We start from the raw sequence: 23132 nt of genomic DNA, 5'->3' as shown, positions 1-23132 counted from the left end.
ATTTTTTTCAAATCCTCAAAAATGATGAAACACGGCGCGCTATAGTATGCCGTACGATATGGGCTATAGCCCATGGTTCAAAATGATGAGAAACGAGGCTAACTTTTTTTTTCAAATTTTCAAAAAACATGGGCTATAACCCATCGTTTTTGTCATTTCGTCATTTTTTTCAAATCCTCAAAAATGATGAAAAACGGCGCGCTATAGTATGCCGTACGATATGGGCTATAGCCCATGGTCCAAAATGATGAGAAACGAGGCTAACTTTTTTTTCCAAAATTTCAAAAAACATGGGCTATAACCCATCGTTTTTGTCATTTCGTCATTCTTTTTCAAATCCTCAAAAATGATGAAAAACGGCGCGCTATAGTATGCCGTACGATATGGGCTATAGACCACGGTCCAAAATGATGAGTAACGAGGCTAACTTTTTTTTCCAAAATTTCAAAAAACATGGGCTATAACCCATCGTTTTTGTCATTTCGTCATTTTTTTTAAATCCTCAAAAATGATGAAAAACGGCGCGCTATAGTATGCCGTACGATATGGGCTATAGCCCATGGTCCAAAATGATGAGAAACGAGGCTAACTTTTTTTTTCAAAATTTCAAAAAACATGGGCTATAACCCATCGTTTTTGTCATTTCGTCATTTTTTTTAAATCCTCAAAAATGATGAAAAACGGCGCGCTATAGTATGCCGTACGATATGGGCTATAGCCCATGGTCCAAAATGATGAGAAACGAGGCTAACTTTTTTTTTCAAAATTTCAAAAAACATGGGCTATAACCCATCGTTTTTGTCATTTCGTCATTTTTTTCAAATCGTCAAAAATGATGAAAAACGGCGCGCTATAGTATGCCGTACAATATGGGCTATAGCCCATGGTCCAAAATGATGAGAAACGAGGCTAACTTTTTTTTTCAAAATTTCAAAAAACATGGGCTATAACCCATCGTTTTTGTCATTTTGTCATTTTTTTAAAATCCTCAAAAATGATGAAAAACGGCGCGCTATAGTACGCCGTACGATATGGGCTATAGCCCATGGTCCAAAATGATAAGAAACGAGGCTAACTTTTTTTTTTTTTTTTTTCAAAAAACATGGGCTATAACCCATCGTTTTTGTCATTTCGTCATTTTTTTCAAATCCTCAAAAATTATGAAAAACGGCGCGCTATAGTATGCCGTACAATATGGGCTATAGCCCATGGTCCAAAATGATGAGAAACGAGGCTAACTTTTTTTTTCAAAATTAAAAAAAACATGGGCTATAACCCATCGTTTTTGTCATTTCGTCATTTTTTTCAAATCGTCAAAAATGATGAAAAACGGCGCGCTATAGTATGCCGTACAATATGGGCTATAGCCCATGGTCCAAAATGATGAGAAACGAGGCTAACTTTTTTTTTCAAAATTTCAAAAAACATGGGCTATAACCCATCGTTTTTGTCATTTTGTCATTTTTTAAAAATCCTCAAAAATGATGAAAAACGGCGCGCTATAGTACGCCGTACGATATGGGCTATAGCCCATGGTCCAAAATGATGAGAAACGAGGCTAACCTTTTTTTTTGAAATTTCAAAAAACATGGGCTATAACCCATCGTTTTTGTCATTTCGTCATTTTTTTCAAATCCTCAAAAATTATGAAAAACGGCGCGCTATAGTATGCCGTACAATATGGGCTATAGCCCATGGTCCAAAATGATGAGAAACGAGGCTAACTTTTTTTTCCAAAATTTCAAAAAACATGGGCTATAACCCATCGTTTTTGTCATTTCGTCATTTTTTTTTAATCCTCAAAAATGATGAAAAACGGCGCGCTATAGTATGCCGTACGATATGGGCTATAGCCCATGGTCCAAAATGATGAGAAACGAGGCTAACTTTTTTTTCCAAAATTTAAAAAACATGGGCTATAACCCATCGTTTTTGTCATTTCGTCATTTTTTTCAAATCCTCAAAAATGATGAAAAACGGCGCGCTATAGTATGCCGTACGATATGGGCTATAGCCCATGGTCCAAAATGATGAGAAACGAGGCTAACTTTTTTTTTTGAAATTTAAAAAAACATGGGCTATAACCCATCGTTTTTGTCATTTCGTCATTTTTTTCAAATCCTCAAAAATGATGAAAAACGGCGCGCTATAGTATGCCGTACGATATGGGCTATAGCCCATGGTCCAAAATGATGAGAAACGAGGCTAACTTTTTTTTTCAAAATTTCAAAAAACATGGGCTATAACCCATAGTTTTTGTCATTTTGTCATTTTTTTAAAATCCTCAAAAATGATGAAAAACGGCGCGCTATAGTACGCCGTACGATATGGGCTATAGCCCATGGTCCAAAATGATGAGAAACGAGGCTAACCTTTTTTTTTGAAATTTCAAAAAACATGGGCTATAACCCATCGTTTTTGTCATTTCGTCATTTTTTTCAAATCCTCAAAAATTATGAAAAACGGCGCGCTATAGTATGCCGTACAATATGGGCTATAGCCCATGGTCCAAAATGATGAGAAACGAGGCTAACTTCTTTTTCCAAAATTTCAAAAAACATGGGCTATAACCCATCGTTTTTGTCATTTCGTCATTTTTTTTTAATCCTCAAAAATGATGAAAAACGGCGCGCTATAGTATGCCGTACGATATGGGCTATATCCCATGGTCCAAAATGATGAGAAACGAGGCTAACTTTTTTTTTCAAAATTTCAAAAAACATGGGCTATAACCCATCGTTTTTGTCATTTCGTCATTTTTTTTAAATCCTCAAAAATGATTAAAAACGGCGCGCTATAGTATGCCGTACGATATGGGCTATAGCCCATGGTCCAAAATGATGAGAAACGAGGCTAACTTTTTTTTCCAAAATTTAAAAATCATGGGCTATAACCCATCGTTTTTGTCATTTCGTCATTTTTTTCAAATCCTCAAAAATGATGAAAAACTGCGCGCTATAGTATGCCGTACGATATGGGCTATAGCCCATGGTCCAAAATGATGAGAAACGAGGCTAACTTTTTTTTTTGAAATTTCAAAAAACATGGGCTATAACCCATCGTTTTTGTCATTTCGTCATTTTTTTAAAATCCTCAAAAATTATGAAAAACGGCGCGCTATAGTACGCCGTACGATATGGGCTATAGCCCATGGTCCAAAATGATGAGAAACGAGGCTAACCTTTTTTTTTGAAATTTCAAAAAACATGGGCTATAACCCATCGTTTTTGTCATTTCGTCATTTTTTTCAAATCCTCAAAAATTATGAAAAACGGCGCGCTATAGTATGCCGTACAATATGGGCTATAGCCCATGGTCCAAAATGATGAGAAACGAGGCTAACTTTTTTTTCCAAAATTTCAAAAAACATGGGCTATAACCCATCGTTTTTGTCATTTCGTCATTTTTTTTTAATCCTCAAAAATGATGAAAAACGGCGCGCTATAGTATGCCGTACGATATGGGCTATAGCCCATGGTCCAAAATGATGAGAAACGAGGCTAACTTTTTTTTCCAAAATTTAAAAAACATGGGCTATAACCCATCGTTTTTGTCATTTCGTCATTTTTTTCAAATCCTCAAAAATGATGAAAAACGGCGCGCTATAGTATGCCGTACGATATGGGCTATAGCCCATGGTCCAAAATGATGAGAAACGAGGCTAACTTTTTTTTTTTAAATTTCAAAAAACATGGGCTATAACCCATCGTTTTTGTCATTTCGTCATTTTTTTCAAATCTTTAAAAATGATGAAAAACGGCGCGCTATAGTATGCCGTACGATATGGGCTATAGCCCATGGTCCAAAATGATGAGAAACGAGGCTAACTTTTTTTTTCAAAATTTCAAAAAACATGGGCTATAACCCATAGTTTTTGTCATTTTGTCATTTTTTTAAAATCCTCAAAAATGATGAAAAACGGCGCGCTATAGTACGCCGTACGATATGGGCTATAGCCCATGGTCCAAAATGATGAGAAACGAGGCTAACCTTTTTTTTTGAAATTTCAAAAAACATGGGCTATAACCCATCGTTTTTGTCATTTCGTCATTTTTTTCAAATCGTCAAAAATGATGAAAAACGGCGCGCTATAGTATGCCGTACAATATGGGCTATAGCCCATGGTCCAAAATGATGAGAAACGAGGCTAACTTTTTTTTTCAAAATTTCAAAAAACATGGGCTATAACCCATCGTTTTTGTCATTTTGTCATTTTTTTAAAATCCTCAAAAATGATGAAAAACGGCGCGCTATAGTACGCCGTACGATATGGGCTATAGCCCATGGTCCAAAATGATGAGAAACGAGGCTAACCTTTTTTTTTGAAATTTCAAAAAACATGGGCTATAACCCATCGTTTTTGTCATTTCGTCATTTTTTTCAAATCCTCAAAAATTATGAAAAACGGCGCGCTATAGTATGCCGTACAATATGGGCTATAGCCCATGGTCCAAAATGATGAGAAACGAGGCTAACTTTTTTTTCCAAAATTTCAAAAAACATGGGCTATAACCCATCGTTTTTGTCATTTCGTCATTTTTTTTTAATCCTCAAAAATGATGAAAAACGGCGCGCTATAGTATGCCGTACGATATGGGCTATAGCCCATGGTCCAAAATGATGAGAAACGAGGCTAACTTTTTTTTCCAAAATTTAAAAAACATGGGCTATAACCCATCGTTTTTGTCATTTCGTCATTTTTTTCAAATCCTCTAAAATGATGAAAAACGGCGCGCTATAGTATGCCGTACGATATGGGCTATAGCCCATGGTCCAAAATGATGAGAAACGAGGCTATCTTTTTTTTTTGAAATTTCAAAAAACATGGGCTATAACCCATCGTTTTTGTCATTTCGTCATTTTTTTCAAATCCTCAAAAATGATGAAAAACGGCGCGCTATAGTATGCCGTACGATATGGGCTATAGCCCATGGTCCAAAATGATGAGAAACGAGGCTAACTTTTTTTTTCAAAATTTCAAAAAACATGGGCTATAACCCATAGTTTTTGTCATTTTGTCATTTTTTTAAAATCCTCAAAAATGATGAAAAACGGCGCGCTATAGTACGCCGTACGATATGGGCTATAGCCCATGGTCCAAAATGATGAGAAACGAGGCTAACCTTTTTTTTTGAAATTTCAAAAAACATGGGCTATAACCCATCGTTTTTGTCATTTCGTCATTTTTTTCAAATCCTCAAAAATTATGAAAAACGGCGCGCTATAGTATGCCGTACAATATGGGCTATAGCCCATGGTCCAAAATGATGAGAAACGAGGCTAACTTTTTTTTCCAAAATTTCAAAAAACATGGGCTATAACCCATCGTTTTTGTCATTTCGTCATTTTTTTTTAATCCTCAAAAATGATGAAAAACGGCGCGCTATAGTATGCCGTACGATATGGGCTATATCCCATGGTCCAAAATGATGAGAAACGAGGCTAACTTTTTTTTTCAAAATTTCAAAAAACATGGGCTATAACCCATCGTTTTTGTCATTTCGTCATTTTTTTTAAATCCTCAAAAATGATTAAAAACGGCGCGCTATAGTATGCCGTACGATATGGGCTATAGCCCATGGTCCAAAATGATGAGAAACGAGGCTAACTTTTTTTTCCAAAATTTAAAAATCATGGGCTATAACCCATCGTTTTTGTCATTTCGTCATTTTTTTCAAATCCTCAAAAATGATGAAAAACTGCGCGCTATAGTATGCCGTACGATATGGGCTATAGCCCATGGTCCAAAATGATGAGAAACGAGGCTAACTTTTTTTTTTGAAATTTCAAAAAACATGGGCTATAACCCATCGTTTTTGTCATTTCGTCTTTTTTTTCAAATCCTCAAAAATGATGAAAAACGGCGCGCTATAGTATGCCGTACGATATGGGCTATAGCCCATGGTCCAAAATGATGAGAAACGAGGCTAACTTTTTTTTTCAAAATTTCAAAAAACATGGGCTATAACCCATCGTTTTTGTCATTTCGTCATTTTTTTTAAATCCTCAAAAATGATGAAAAACGGCGCGCTATAGTATGCCGTACGATATGGGCTATAGCCCATGGTCCAAAATGATGAGAAACGAGGCTAACTTTTTTTTTCGAAATTTCAAAAAACATGGGCTATAACCCATCGTTTTTGTCATTTCGTCATTTTTTTCAAATCGTCAAAAATGATGAAAAACGGCGCGCTATAGTATGCCGTACAATATGGGCTATAGCCCATGGTCCAAAATGATGAGAAACGAGGCTAACTTTTTTTTTCAAAATTTCAAAAAACATGGGCTATAACCCATCGTTTTTGTCATTTCGTCATTTTTTTTAAATCCTCAAAAATGATGAAAAACGGCGCGCTATAGTATGCCGTACGATATGGGCTATAGCCCATGGTCCAAAATGATGAGAAACGAGGCTAACTTTTTTTTTCAAAATTTCAAAAAACATGGGCTATAACCCATCGTTTTTGTCATTTCGTCATTTTTTTTAAATCCTCAAAAATGATGAAAAACGGCGCGCTATAGTATGCCGTACGATATGGGCTATAGCCCATGGTCCAAAATGATGAGAAACGAGGCTAACTTTTTTTTTCAAAATTTCAAAAAACATGGGCTATAACCCATCGTTTTTGTCATTTTGTAATTTTTTTCAAATCCTCAAAAATGATGAAAAACGGCGCGCTATAGTATGCCGTACGATATGGGCTATAGCCCATGGTCCAAAATGATGAGAAACGAGGCTAACTATTTTTTTCAAAATTTCAAAAAACATGGGCTATAACCCATCGTTTTTGTCATTTCGTCATTTTTTTCAAATCCTCAAAAATGATGAAAAACGGCGCGCTATAGTATGCCGTACGATATGGGCTATAGCCCATGGTCCAAAATGATGAGAAACGAGGCTAACTTTTTTTTTCAAAATTTCAAAAAACATGGGCTATAACCCATCGTTTTTCTCATTTCGTCATTTTTTTTAAATCCTCAAAAATGATGAAAAACGGCGCGCTATAGTATGCCGTACGATATGGGCTATAGCCCATGGTCCAAAATGATGAGAAACGAGGCTAACTTTTTTTTTCAAAATTTCAAAAAACATGGGCTATAACCCATCGTTTTTGTCATTTTGTAATTTTTTTCAAATCCTCAAAAATGATGAAAAACGGCGCGCTATAGTATGCCGTACGATATGGGCTATAGCCCATGGTCCAAAATGATGAGAAACGAGGCTAACTATTTTTTTCAAAATTTCAAAAAACATGGGCTATAACCCATCGTTTTTGTCATTTCGTCATTTTTTTCAAATCCTCAAAAATGATGAAAAACGGCGCGCTATAGTATGCCGTACGATATGGGCTATAGCCCATGGTCCAAAATGATGAGAAACGAGGCTAACTTTTTTTTTCAAAATTTCAAAAAACATGGGCTATAACCCATCGTTTTTCTCATTTCGTCATTTTTTTTAAATCCTCAAAAATGATGAAAAACGGCGCGCTATAGTATGCCGTACGATATGGGCTATAGCCCATGGTCCAAAATGATGAGAAACGAGGCTAACTTTTTTTTTCAAAATTTCAAAAAACATGGGCTATAACCCATCGTTTTTGTCATTTTGTAATTTTTTTCAAATCCTCAAAAATGATGAAAAACGGCGCGCTATAGTATGCCGTACGATATGGGCTATAGCCCATGGTCCAAAATGATGAGAAACGAGGCTAACTATTTTTTTCAAAATTTCAAAAAACATGGGCTATAACCCATCGTTTTTGTCATTTCGTCATTTTTTTCAAATCCTCAAAAATGATGAAAAACGGCGCGCTATAGTATGCCGTACGATATGGGCTATAGCCCATGGTCCAAAATGATGAGAAACGAGGCTAACTTTTTTTTTTGAAATTTCAAAAAACATGAGCTATAACCCATCGTTTTTGTCATTTCGTCATTTTTTTCAAATCCTCAAAAATTATGAAAAACGGCGCGCTATAGTATGCCGTACGATATGGGCTATAGCCCATGGTCCAAAATGATGAGAAACGAGGCTAACCTTTTTTTTCAAAATTTCAAAAAACATGGGCTATAACCCATCGTTTTTGTCATTTCGTCATTTTTTTCAAATCCTCAAAAATGATGAAACACGGCGCGCTATAGTATGCCGTACGATATGGGCTATAGCCCATGGTTCAAAATGATGAGAAACGAGGCTAACTTTTTTTTTCAAATTTTCAAAAAACATGGGCTATAACCCATCGTTTTTGTCATTTCGTCATTTTTTTCAAATCCTCAAAAATGATGAAAAACGGCGCGCTATAGTATGCCGTACGATATGGGCTATAGCCCATGGTCCAAAATGATGAGAAACGAGGCTAACTTTTTTTTTCAAAATTTCAAAAAACATGGGCTATAACCCATCGTTTTTGTCATTTCGTCATTCTTTTTCAAATCCTCAAAAATGATGAAAAACGGCGCGCTATAGTATGCCGTACGATATGGGCTATAGACCACGGTCCAAAATGATGAGAAACGAGGCTAACTTTTTTTTCCAAAATTTCAAAAAACATGGGCTATAACCCATCGTTTTTGTCATTTCGTCATTCTTTTTCAAATCCTCAAAAATGATGAAAAACGGCGCGCTATAGTATGCCGTACGATATGGGCTATAGACCACGGTCCAAAATGATGAGAAACGAGGCTAACTTTTTTTTTCAAAATTTCAAAAAACATGGGCTATAACCCATCGTTTTTCTCATTTCGTCATTTTTTTTAAATCCTCAAAAATGATGAAAAACGGCGCGCTATAGTATGCCGTACGATATGGGCTATAGCCCATGGTCCAAAATGATGAGAAACGAGGCTAACTTTTTTTTTCAAAATTTCAAAAAACATGGGCTATAACCCATCGTTTTTGTCATTTTGTAATTTTTTTCAAATCCTCAAAAATGATGAAAAACGGCGCGCTATAGTATGCCGTACGATATGGGCTATAGCCCATGGTCCAAAATGATGAGAAACGAGGCTAACTATTTTTTTCAAAATTTCAAAAAACATGGGCTATAACCCATCGTTTTTGTCATTTCGTCATTTTTTTCAAATCCTCAAAAATGATGAAAAACGGCGCGCTATAGTATGCCGTACGATATGGGCTATAGCCCATGGTCCAAAATGATGAGAAACAAGGCTAACTTTTTTTTTTGAAATTTCAAAAAACATGAGCTATAACCCATCGTTTTTGTCATTTCGTCATTTTTTTCAAATCCTCAAAAATTATGAAAAACGGCGCGCTATAGTATGCCGTACGATATGGGCTATAGCCCATGGTCCAAAATGATGAGAAACGAGGCTAACCTTTTTTTTCAAAATTTCAAAAAACATGGGCTATAACCCATCGTTTTTGTCATTTCGTCATTTTTTTCAAATCCTCAAAAATGATGAAACACGGCGCGCTATAGTATGCCGTACGATATGGGCTATAGCCCATGGTTCAAAATGATGAGAAACGAGGCTAACTTTTTTTTTCAAATTTTCAAAAAACATGGGCTATAACCCATCGTTTTTGTCATTTCGTCATTTTTTTCAAATCCTCAAAAATGATGAAAAACGGCGCGCTATAGTATGCCGTACGATATGGGCTATAGCCCATGGTCCAAAATGATGAGAAACGAGGCTAACTTTTTTTTTCAAAATTTCAAAAAACATGGGCTATAACCCATCGTTTTTGTCATTTCGTCATTCTTTTTCAAATCCTCAAAAATGATGAAAAACGGCGCGCTATAGTATGCCGTACGATATGGGCTATAGACCACGGTCCAAAATGATGAGAAACGAGGCTAACTTTTTTTTCCAAAATTTCAAAAAACATGGGCTATAACCCATCGTTTTTGTCATTTCGTCATTTTTTTTAAATCCTCAAAAATGATGAAAAACGGCGCGCTATAGTATGCCGTACGATATGGGCTATAGCCCATGGTCCAAAATGATGAGAAACGAGGCTAACTTTTTTTTTCAAAATTTCAAAAAACATGGGCTATAACCCATCGTTTTTGTCATTTCGTCATTTTTTTTAAATCCTCAAAAATGATGAAAAACGGCGCGCTATAGTATGCCGTACGATATGGGCTATAGCCCATGGTCCAAAATGATGAGAAACGAGGCTAACCTTTTTTTTCAAAATTTCAAAAAACATGGGCTATAACCCATCGTTTTTGTCATTTCGTCATTTTTTTCAAATCCTCAAAAATGATGAAACACGGCGCGCTATAGTATGCCGTACGATATGGGCTATAGCCCATGGTCCAAAATGATGAGAAACGAGGCTAACGTTTTTTTTTCAAAATTTCAAAAAACATGGGCTATAACCCATCGTTTTTGTCATTTTGTCATTTTTTTAAAATCCTCAAAAATGATGAAAAACGGCGCGCTATAGTACGCCGTACGATATGGGCTATAGCCCATGGTCCAAAATGATGAGAAACGAGGCTAACTTTTTTTTTTTTTTTTTTCAAAAAACATGGGCTATAACCCATCGTTTTTGTCATTTCGTCATTTTTTTCAAATCCTCAAAAATGATGAAAAACGGCGCGCTATAGTATGCCGTACACTATGGGCTATAGCCCATGGTCCAAAATGATGAGAAACGAGGCTAACTTTTTTTTTCAAAATTTCAAAAAACATGGGCTATAACCCATCGTTTTTGTCATTTTGTCATTTTTTTTAAATCCTCAAAAATGATGAAAAACGGCGCGCTATAGTACGCCGTACGATATGGGCTATAGCCCATGGTCCAAAATGATGAGAAACGAGGCTAACTTTTTTTTTTTTTTTTTTCAAAAAACATGGGCTATAACCCATCGTTTTTGTCATTTCGTCATTTTTTTCAAATCCTCAAAAATTATGAAAAACGGCGCGCTATAGTATGCCGTACAATATGGGCTATAGCCCATGGTCCAAAATGATGAGAAACGAGGCTAACTTTTTTTTTCAAAATTTAAAAAAACATGGGCTATAACCCATCGTTTTTGTCATTTCGTCATTTTTTTCAAATCGTCAAAAATGATGAAAAACGGCGCGCTATAGTATGCCGTACAATATGGGCTATAGCCCATGGTCCAAAATGATGAGAAACGAGGCTAACTTTTTTTTTCAAAATTTCAAAAAACATGGGCTATAACCCATCGTTTTTGTCATTTCGTCATTTTTTTCAAATCCTCAAAAATTATGAAAAACGGCGCGCTATAGTATGCCGTACAATATGGGCTATAGCCCATGGTCCAAAATGATGAGAAACGAGGCTAACTTTTTTTTTCAAAATTTAAAAAAACATGGGCTATAACCCATCGTTTTTGTCATTTCGTCATTTTTTTCAAATCGTCAAAAATGATGAAAAACGGCGCGCTATAGTATGCCGTACAATATGGGCTATAGCCCATGGTCCAAAATGATGAGAAACGAGGCTAACTTTTTTTTTCAAAATTTCAAAAAACATGGGCTATAACCCATCGTTTTTGTCATTTTGTCATTTTTTTTAAATCCTCAAAAATGATGAAAAACGGCGCGCTATAGTACGCCGTACGATATGGGCTATAGCCCATGGTCCAAAATGATGAGAAACGAGGCTAACCTTTTTTTTTTAAATTTCAAAAAACATGGGCTATAACCCATCGTTTTTGTCATTTCGTCATTTTTTTCAAATCCTCAAAAATTATGAAAAACGGCGCGCTATAGTATGCCGTACAATATGGGCTATAGCCCATGGTCCAAAATGATGAGAAACGAGGCTAACTTTTTTTTCCAAAATTTCAAAAAACATGGGCTATAACCCATCGTTTTTGTCATTTCGTCATTTTTTTTTAATCCTCAAAAATGATGAAAAACGGCGCGCTATAGTATGCCGTACGATATGGGCTATAGCCCATGGTCCAAAATGATGAGAAACGAGGCTAACTTTTTTTTCCAAAATTTAAAAAACATGGGCTATAACCCATCGTTTTTGTCATTTCGTCATTTTTTTCAAATCCTCAAAAATGATGAAAAACGGCGCGCTATAGTATGCCGTACGATATGGGCTATAGCCCATGGTCCAAAATGATGAGAAACGAGGCTAACTTTTTTTTTTGAAATTTCAAAAAACATGGGCTATAACCCATCGTTTTTGTCATTTCGTCATTTTTTTCAAATCCTCAAAAATGATGAAAAACGGCGCGCTATAGTATGCCGTACGATATGGGCTATAGCCCATGGTCCAAAATGATGAGAAACGAGGCTAACTTTTTTTTTCAAAATTTCAAAAAACATGGGCTATAACCCATAGTTTTTGTCATTTTGTCATTTTTTTTAAAATCCTCAAAAATGATGAAAAACGGCGCGCTATAGTACGCCGTACGATATGGGCTATAGCCCATGGTCCAAAATGATGAGAAACGAGGCTAACCTTTTTTTTTGAAATTTCAAAAAACATGGGCTATAACCCATCGTTTTTGTCATTTCGTCATTTTTTTCAAATCGTCAAAAATGATGAAAAACGGCGCGCTATAGTATGCCGTACACTATGGGCTATAGCCCATGGTCCAAAATGATGAGAAACGAGGCTAACTTTTTTTTTCAAAATTTCAAAAAACATGGGCTATAACCCATCGTTTTTGTCATTTTGTCATTTTTTTAAAATCCTCAAAAATGATGAAAAACGGCGCGCTATAGTACGCCGTACGATATGGGCTATAGCCCATGGTCCAAAATGATGAGAAACGAGGCTAACTTTTTTTTTTGAAATTTCAAAAAACATGGGCTATAACCCATCGTTTTTGTCATTTCGTCATTCTTTTTCAAATCCTCAAAAATGATGAAAAACGGCGCGCTATAGTATGCCGTACGATATGGGCTATAGACCACGGTCCAAAATGATGAGAAACGAGGCTAACTTTTTTTTCCAAAATTTCAAAAAACATGGGCTATAACCCATCGTTTTTGTCATTTCGTCATTTTTTTTAAATCCTCAAAAATGATGAAAAACGGCGCGCTATAGTATGCCGTACGATATGGGCTATAGCCCATGGTCCAAAATGATGAGAAACGAGGCTAACTTTTTTTTTCAAAATTTCAAAAAACATGGGCTATAACCCATCGTTTTTGTCATTTCGTCATTTTTTTTAAATCCTCAAAAATGATGAAAAACGGCGCGCTATAGTATGCCGTACGATATGGGCTATAGCCCATGGTCCAAAATGATGAGAAACGAGGCTAACTTTTTTTTTCAAAATTTCAAAAAACATGGGCTATAACCCATCGTTTTTGTCATTTCGTCATTTTTTTCAAATCGTCAAAAATGATGAAAAACGGCGCGCTATAGTATGCCGTACACTATGGGCTATAGCCCATGGTCCAAAATGATGAGAAACGAGGCTAACTTTTTTTTTCAAAATTTCAAAAAACATGGGCTATAACCCATCGTTTTTGTCATTTTGTCATTTTTTTAAAATCCTCAAAAATGATGAAAAACGGCGCGCTATAGTACGCCGTACGATATGGGCTATAGCCCATGGTCCAAAATGATGAGAAACGAGGCTAACTTTTTTTTTTTTTTTTTTCAAAAAACATGGGCTATAACCCATCGTTTTTGTCATTTCGTCATTTTTTTCAAATCCTCAAAAATTATGAAAAACGGCGCGCTATAGTATGCCGTACAATATGGGCTATAGCCCATGGTCCAAAATGATGAGAAACGAGGCTAACTTTTTTTTTCAAAATTTAAAAAAACATGGGCTATAACCCATCGTTTTTGTCATTTCGTCATTTTTTTCAAATCGTCAAAAATGATGAAAAACGGCGCGCTATAGTATGCCGTACAATATGGGCTATAGCCCATGGTCCAAAATGATGAGAAACGAGGCTAACTTTTTTTTTCAAAATTTCAAAAAACATGGGCTATAACCCATCGTTTTTGTCATTTTGTCATTTTTTTTAAATCCTCAAAAATGATGAAAAACGGCGCGCTATAGTACGCCGTACGATATGGGCTATAGCCCATGGTCCAAAATGATGAGAAACGAGGCTAACCTTTTTTTTTTAAATTTCAAAAAACATGGGCTATAACCCATCGTTTTTGTCATTTCGTCATTTTTTTCAAATCCTCAAAAATTATGAAAAACGGCGCGCTATAGTATGCCGTACAATATGGGCTATAGCCCATGGTCCAAAATGATGAGAAACGAGGCTAACTTTTTTTTCCAAAATTTCAAAAAACATGGGCTATAACCCATCGTTTTTGTCATTTCGTCATTTTTTTTTAATCCTCAAAAATGATGAAAAACGGCGCGCTATAGTATGCCGTACGATATGGGCTATAGCCCATGGTCCAAAATGATGAGAAACGAGGCTAACTTTTTTTTCCAAAATTTAAAAAACATGGGCTATAACCCATCGTTTTTGTCATTTCGTCATTTTTTTCAAATCCTCAAAAATGATGAAAAACGGCGCGCTATAGTATGCCGTACGATATGGGCTATAGCCCATGGTCCAAAATGATGAGAAACGAGGCTAACTTTTTTTTTTGAAATTTCAAAAAACATGGGCTATAACCCATCGTTTTTGTCATTTCGTCATTTTTTTCAAATCCTCAAAAATGATGAAAAACGGCGCGCTATAGTATGCCGTACGATATGGGCTATAGCCCATGGTCCAAAATGATGAGAAACGAGGCTAACTTTTTTTTTCAAAATTTCAAAAAACATGGGCTATAACCCATAGTTTTTGTCATTTTGTCATTTTTTTAAAATCCTCAAAAATGATGAAAAACGGCGCGCTATAGTACGCCGTACGATATGGGCTATAGCCCATGGTCCAAAATGATGAGAAACGAGGCTAACCTTTTTTTTTTAAATTTCAAAAAACATGGGCTATAACCCATCGTTTTTGTCATTTCGTCATTTTTTTCAAATCCTCAAAAATTATGAAAAACGGCGCGCTATAGTATGCCGTACAATATGGGCTATAGCCCATGGTCCAAAATGATGAGAAACGAGGCTAACTTTTTTTTCCAAAATTTCAAAAAACATGGGCTATAACCCATCGTTTTTGTCATTTCGTCATTTTTTTTTAATCCTCAAAAATGATGAAAAACGGCACGCTATAGTATGCCGTACGATATGGGCTATAGCCCATGGTCCAAAATGATGAGAAACGAGGCTAACTTTTTTTTCCAAAATTTAAAAAACATGGGCTATAACCCATCGTTTTTGTCATTTCGTCATTTTTTTCAAATCCTCAAAAATGATGAAAAACGGCGCGCTATAGTATGCCGTACGATATGGGCTATAGCCCATGGTCCAAAATGATGAGAAACGAGGCTAACTTTTTTTTTTGAAATTTCAAAAAACATGGGCTATAACCCATCGTTTTTGTCATTTCGTCATTTTTTTCAAATCCTCAAAAATGATGAAAAACGGCGCGCTATAGTATGCCGTACGATATGGGCTATAGCCCATGGTCCAAAATGATGAGAAACGAGGCTAACTTTTTTTTTCAAAATTTCAAAAAACATGGGCTATAACCCATAGTTTTTGTCATTTTGTCATTTTTTTAAAATCCTCAAAAATGATGAAAAACGGCGCGCTATAGTACGCCGTACGATATGGGCTATAGCCCATGGTCCAAAATGATGAGAAACGAGGCTAACCTTTTTTTTTGAAATTTCAAAAAACATGGGCTATAACCCATCGTTTTTGTCATTTCGTCATTTTTTTCAAATCGTCAAAAATGATGAAAAACGGCGCGCTATAGTATGCCGTACACTATGGGCTATAGCCCATGGTCCAAAATGATGAGAAACGAGGCTAACTTTTTTTTTCAAAATTTCAAAAAACATGGGCTATAACCCATCGTTTTTGTCATTTTGTCATTTTTTTAAAATCCTCAAAAATGATGAAAAACGGCGCGCTATAGTACGCCGTACGATATGGGCTATAGCCCATGGTCCAAAATGATGAGAAACGAGGCTAACTTTTTTTTTTTTTTTTTTCAAAAAACATGGGCTATAACCCATCGTTTTTGTCATTTCGTCATTTTTTTCAAATCCTCAAAAATTATGAAAAACGGCGCGCTATAGTATGCCGTACAATATGGGCTATAGCCCATGGTCCAAAATGATGAGAAACGAGGCTAACTTTTTTTTTCAAAATTTAAAAAAACATGGGCTATAACCCATCGTTTTTGTCATTTCGTCATTTTTTTCAAATCGTCAAAAATGATGAAAAACGGCGCGCTATAGTATGCCGTACGATATGGGCTATAGCCCATGGTCCAAAATGATGAGAAACGAGGCTAACTTTTTTTTCCAAAATTTAAAAAACATGGGCTATAACCCATCGTTTTTGTCATTTCGTCATTTTTTTTTAATCCTCAAAAATGATGAAAAACGGCACGCTATAGTATGCCGTACGATATGGGCTATAGCCCATGGTCCAAAATGATGAGAAACGAGGCTAACTTTTTTTTCCAAAATTTAAAAAACATGGGCTATAACCCATCGTTTTTGTCATTTCGTCATTTTTTTCAAATCCTCAAAAATGATGAAAAACGGCGCGCTATAGTATGCCGTACGATATGGGCTATAGCCCATGGTCCAAAATGATGAGAAACGAGGCTAACTTTTTTTTTTGAAATTTCAAAAAACATGGGCTATAACCCATCGTTTTTGTCATTTCGTCATTTTTTTCAAATCCTCAAAAATGATGAAAAACGGCGCGCTATAGTATGCCGTACGATATGGGCTATAGCCCATGGTCCAAAATGATGAGAAACGAGGCTAACTTTTTTTTTCAAAATTTCAAAAAACATGGGCTATAACCCATAGTTTTTGTCATTTTGTCATTTTTTTAAAATCCTCAAAAATGATGAAAAACGGCGCGCTATAGTACGCCGTACGATATGGGCTATAGCCCATGGTCCAAAATGATGAGAAACGAGGCTAACCTTTTTTTTTGAAATTTCAAAAAACATGGGCTATAACCCATCGTTTTTGTCATTTCGTCATTTTTTTCAAATCGTCAAAAATGATGAAAAACGGCGCGCTATAGTATGCCGTACACTATGGGCTATAGCCCATGGTCCAAAATGATGAGAAACGAGGCTAACTTTTTTTTTCAAAATTTCAAAAAACATGGGCTATAACCCATCGTTTTTGTCATTTTGTCATTTTTTTAAAATCCTCAAAAATGATGAAAAACGGCGCGCTATAGTACGCCGTACGATATGGGCTATAGCCCATGGTCCAAAATGATGAGAAACGAGGCTAACTTTTTTTTTTTTTTTTTTCAAAAAACATGGGCTATAACCCATCGTTTTTGTCATTTCGTCATTTTTTTCAAATCCTCAAAAATTATGAAAAACGGCGCGCTATAGTATGCCGTACAATATGGGCTATAGCCCATGGTCCAAAATGATGAGAAACGAGGCTAACTTTTTTTTTCAAAATTTAAAAAAACATGGGCTATAACCCATCGTTTTTGTCATTTCGTCATTTTTTTCAAATCGTCAAAAATGATGAAAAACGGCGCGCTATAGTATGCCGTACAATATGGGCTATAGCCCATGGTCCAAAATGATGAGAAACGAGGCTAACTTTTTTTTTCAAAATTTCAAAAAACATGGGCTATAACCCATCGTTTTTGTCATTTTGTCATTTTTTTTAAATCCTCAAAAATGATGAAAAACGGCGCGCTATAGTACGCCGTACGATATGGGCTATAGCCCATGGTCCAAAATGATGAGAAACGAGGCTAACCTTTTTTTTTTAAATTTCAAAAAACATGGGCTATAACCCATCGTTTTTGTCATTTCGTCATTTTTTTCAAATCCTCAAAAATTATGAAAAACGGCGCGCTATAGTATGCCGTACAATATGGGCTATAGCCCATGGTCCAAAATGATGAGAAACGAGGCTAACTTTTTTTTCCAAAATTTCAAAAAACATGGGCTATAACCCATCGTTTTTGTCATTTCGTCATTTTTTTTTAATCCTCAAAAATGATGAAAAACGGCGCGCTATAGTATGCCGTACGATATGGGCTATAGCCCATGGTCCAAAATGATGAGAAACGAGGCTAACTTTTTTTTCCAAAATTTAAAAAACATGGGCTATAACCCATCGTTTTTGTCATTTCGTCATTTTTTTCAAATCCTCAAAAATGATGAAAAACGGCGCGCTATAGTATGCCGTACGATATGGGCTATAGCCCATGGTCCAAAATGATGAGAAACGAGGCTAACTTTTTTTTTTGAAATTTCAAAAAACATGGGCTATAACCCATCGTTTTTGTCATTTCGTCATTTTTTTCAAATCCTCAAAAATGATGAAAAACGGCGCGCTATAGTATGCCGTACGATATGGGCTATAGCCCATGGTCCAAAATGATGAGAAACGAGGCTAACTTTTTTTTTCAAAATTTCAAAAAACATGGGCTATAACCCATAGTTTTTGTCATTTTGTCATTTTTTTAAAATCCTCAAAAATGATGAAAAACGGCGCGCTATAGTACGCCGTACGATATGGGCTATAGCCCATGGTCCAAAATGATGAGAAACGAGGCTAACCTTTTTTTTTGAAATTTCAAAAAACATGGGCTATAACCCATCGTTTTTGTCATTTCGTCATTTTTTTCAAATCCTCAAAATTTATGAAAAACGGCGCGCTATAGTATGCCGTACAATATGGGCTATAGCCCATGGTCCAAAATGATGAGAAACGAGGCTAACTTTTTTTTCCAAAATTTCAAAAAACATGGGCTATAACCCATCGTTTTTGTCATTTCGTCATTTTTTTTTAATCCTCAAAAATGATGAAAAACGGCGCGCTATAGTATGCCGTACGATATGGGCTATATCCCATGGTCCAAAATGATGAGAAACGAGGCTAACTTTTTTTTTCAAAATTTCAAAAAACATGGGCTATAACCCATCGTTTTTGTCATTTCGTCATTATTTTTAAATCCTCAAAAATGATTAAAAACGGCGCGCTATAGTATGCCGTACGATATGGGCTATAGCCCATGGTCCAAAATGATGAGAAACGAGGCTAACTTTTTTTTCCAAAATTTAAAAATCATGGGCTATAACCCATCGTTTTTGTCATTTCGTCATTTTTTTCAAATCCTCAAAAATGATGAAAAACTGCGCGCTATAGTATGCCGTACGATATGGGCTATAGCCCATGGTCCAAAATGATGAGAAACGAGGCTAACTTTTTTTTTTGAAATTTCAAAAAACATGGGCTATAACCCATCGTTTTTGTCATTTCGTCATTTTTTTCAAATCCTCAAAAATGATGAAAAACGGCGCGCTATAGTATGCCGTACGATATGGGCTATAGCCCATGGTCCAAAATGATGAGAAACGAGGCTAACTTTTTTTTTGAAATTTCAAAAAACATGGGCTATAACCCATCGTTTTTGTCATTTCGTCATTTTTTTCAAATCCTCAAAAATGATGAAAAACGGCGCGCTATAGTATGCCGTACGATATGGGCTATAGCCCATGGTCCAAAATGATGAGAAACGAGGCTAACTTTTTTTTTCAAAATTTCAAAAAACATGGGCTATAACCCATCGTTTTTGTCATTTCGTCATTTTTTTTAAATCCTCAAAAATGATGAAAAACGGCGCGCTATAGTATGCCGTACGATATGGGCTATAGCCCATGGTCCAAAATGATGAGAAACGAGGCTAACTTTTTTTTTCGAAATTTCAAAAAACATGGGCTATAACCCATCGTTTTTGTCATTTCGTCATTTTTTTCAAATCGTCAAAAATGATGAAAAACGGCGCGCTATAGTATGCCGTACAATATGGGCTATAGCCCATGGTCCAAAATGATGAGAAACGAGGCTAACTCTTTTTTTTCAAAATTTCAAAAAACATGGGCTATAACCCATCGTTTTTGTCATTTTGTCATTTTTTAAAAATCCTCAAAAATGATGAAAAACGGCGCGCTATAGTACGCCGTACGATATGGGCTATAGCCCATGGTCCAAAATGATGAGAAACGAGGCTAACTTTTTTTTTTTTTTTTTCAAAAAACATGGGCTATAACCCATCGTTTTTGTCATTTCGTCATTTTTTTCAAATCCTCAAAAATGATGAAAAACGGCGCGCTATAGTATGCCGTACAATATGGGCTATAGCCCATGGTCCAAAATGATGAGAAACGAGGCTAACCTTTTTTTTTTAAATTTCAAAAAACATGGGCTATAACCCATCGTTTTTGTCATTTCGTCATTTTTTTCAAATCCTCAAAAATTATGAAAAACGTCGCGCTATAGTATGCCGTACAATATGGGCTATAGCCCATGGTCCAAAATGATGAGAAACGAGGCTAACTTTTTTTTCCAAAATTTCAAAAAACATGGGCTATAACCCATCGTTTTTGTCATTTCGTCATTTTTTTCAAATCCTCAAAAATGATGAAAAACGGCGCGCTATAGTATGCCGTACGATATGGGCTATAGCCCATGGTCCAAAATGATGAGAAACGAGGCTAACTTTTTTTTTCAAAATTTCAAAAAACATGGGCTATAACCCATCGTTTTTGTCATTTCGTCATTTTTTTCAAATCGTCAAAAATGATGAAAAACGGCGCGCTATAGTATGCCGTACGATATGGGCTATAGCCCATGGTCCAAAATGATGAGAAACGAGGCTAACTTTTTTTTTCAAAATTTCAAAAAACATGGGCTATAACCCATCGTTTGTGTCATTTTGTCATTTTTTTCAAATCCTCAAAAATGATGAAAAACGGTGCGCTATAGTATGCCGTACGATATGGGCTATAGCCCATGGTCCAAAATGATGAGAAACGAGGCTAACTTTTTTTTTCTAAATTTCAAAAAACATGGGCTATAACCCATCGTTTTTGTCATTTCGTCATTTTTTTCAAATCCTCAAAAATGATGAAAAACGGCGCGCTATAGTATGCCGTACGATATGGGCTATAGCCCATGGTCCAAAATGATGAGAAACGAGGCTAACCTTTTTTTTCAAAATTTCAAAAAACATGGGCTATAACCCATCGTTTTTGTCATTTTGTCATTTTTTTCAAATCCTCAAAAATGATGAAAAACGGTGCGCTATAGTATGCCGTACGATATGGGCTATAGCCCATGGTCCAAAATGATGAGAAACGAGGCTAACTTTTTTTTTTTAAATTTCAAAAAACATGGGCTATAACCCATCGTTTTTGTCATTTCGTCATTTTTTTTAAATCCTCAAAAATGATGAAAAACGGCGCGCTATAGTATGCCGTACGATATGGGCTATAGCCCATGGTCCAAAATGATGAGAAACGAGGCTAACTATTTTTTTCTAAATTTCAAAAAACATGGGCTATAACCCATCGTTTTTGTCATTTCGTCATTTTTTTCAAATCCTCAAAAATGATGAAAAACGGCGCGCTATAGTATGCCGTACGATATGGGCTATAGCCCATGGTCCAAAATGATGAGAAACGAGGCTAACTTTTTTTTTATAAATTTCAAAAAACATGGGCTATAACCCATCGTTTTTGTCATTTCGTCATTTTTTTCAAATCCTCAAAAATGATGAAAAACGGCGCGCTATAGTATGCCGTACGATATGGGCTATAGCCTATGGTCCAAAATGATGAGAAACGAGGCTAACCTTTTTTTTCAAAATTAAAAAAAACATGGGCTATAACCCATCGTTTTTGTCATTTTGTCATTTTTTTCAAATCCTCAAAAATGATGAAAAACGGCGCGCTATAGTATGCCGTACGATATGGGCTATAGCCCATGGTCCAAAATGATGAGAAACGAGGCTAACTTTTTTTTTCAAAATTTCAAAAAACATGGGCTATAACCCATCGTTTTTGTCATTTTGTCATTTTTTTCAAATCCTCAAAAATGATGAAAAAAGGCGCGCTATAGTATGCCGTACGATATGGGCTATAGCCCATGGTCCAAAATGATGAGAAACGAGGCTAACTTTTTTTTTTGAAATTTCAAAAAACATGGGCTATAACCCATCGTTTTTGTCATTTCGTCATTTTTTTCAAATCGTCAAAAATGATGAAAAACGGCGCGCTATAGTATGCCGTACAATATGGGCTATAGCCCATGGTCCAAAATGATGAGAAACGAGGCTAACTTTTTTTTTCAAAATTTCAAAAAACATGGGCTATAACCCATCGTTTTTGTCATTTTGTCATTTTTTTAAAATCCTCAAAAATGATGAAAAACGGCGCGCTATAGTACGCCGTACGATATGGGCTATAGCCCATGGTCCAAAATGATGAGAAACGAGGCTAACTTTTTTTTCCAAAATTTCAAAAAACATGGGCTATAACCCATCGTTTTTGTCATTTCGTCATTTTTTTCAAATCGTCAAAAATGATGAAAAACGGCGCGCTATAGTATGCCGTACGATATGGGCTATAGCCCATGGTCCAAAATGATGAGAAACAAGGCTAACTTTTTTTTTTGAAATTTCAAAAAACATGGGCTATAACCCATCGTTTTTGTCATTTCGTAATTTTTTTCAAATCCTCAAAAATGATGAAAAACGGCGCGCTATAGTATGCCGTACGATATGGGCTATAGCCCATGGTCCAAAATGATGAGAAACGAGGCTAACTTTTTTTTCAAAATTTCAAAAAACATGGGCTATAACCCATCGTTTTTGTCATTTCGTCATTTTTTTCAAATCCTCAAAAATGATGAAAAACGGCGCGCTATAGTATGCCGTACGATATGGGCTATAGCCCATGGTCCAAAATGATGAGAAACGAGGCTAACTTTTTTTTTCAAAATTTCAAAAAACATGGGCTATAACCCATCGTTTTTGTCATTTTGTCATTTTTTTCAAATCCTCAAAAATGATGAAAAACGGTGCGCTATAGTATGCCGTACGATATGGGCTATAGCCCATGGTCCAAAATGATGAGAAACGAGGCTAACTTTTTTTTTTTAAATTTAAAAAAACATGGGCTATAACCCATCGTTTTTGTCATTTCGTCATTTTTTTTAAATCCTCAAAAATGATGAAAAACGGCGCGCTATAGTATGCCGTACGATATGGGCTATAGCCCATGGTCCAAAATGATGAGAAACGAGGCTAACTATTTTTTTCTAAATTTCAAAAAAC

This window comes from Protomyctophum bolini, assembly GCF_963924005.1.
Source record: "Protomyctophum bolini genome assembly, chromosome: 6".
In the NCBI taxonomy this organism is placed as follows: Eukaryota; Metazoa; Chordata; class Actinopteri; order Myctophiformes; family Myctophidae; genus Protomyctophum; species Protomyctophum bolini.
This window is presented reverse-complemented; position numbering follows the sequence as displayed.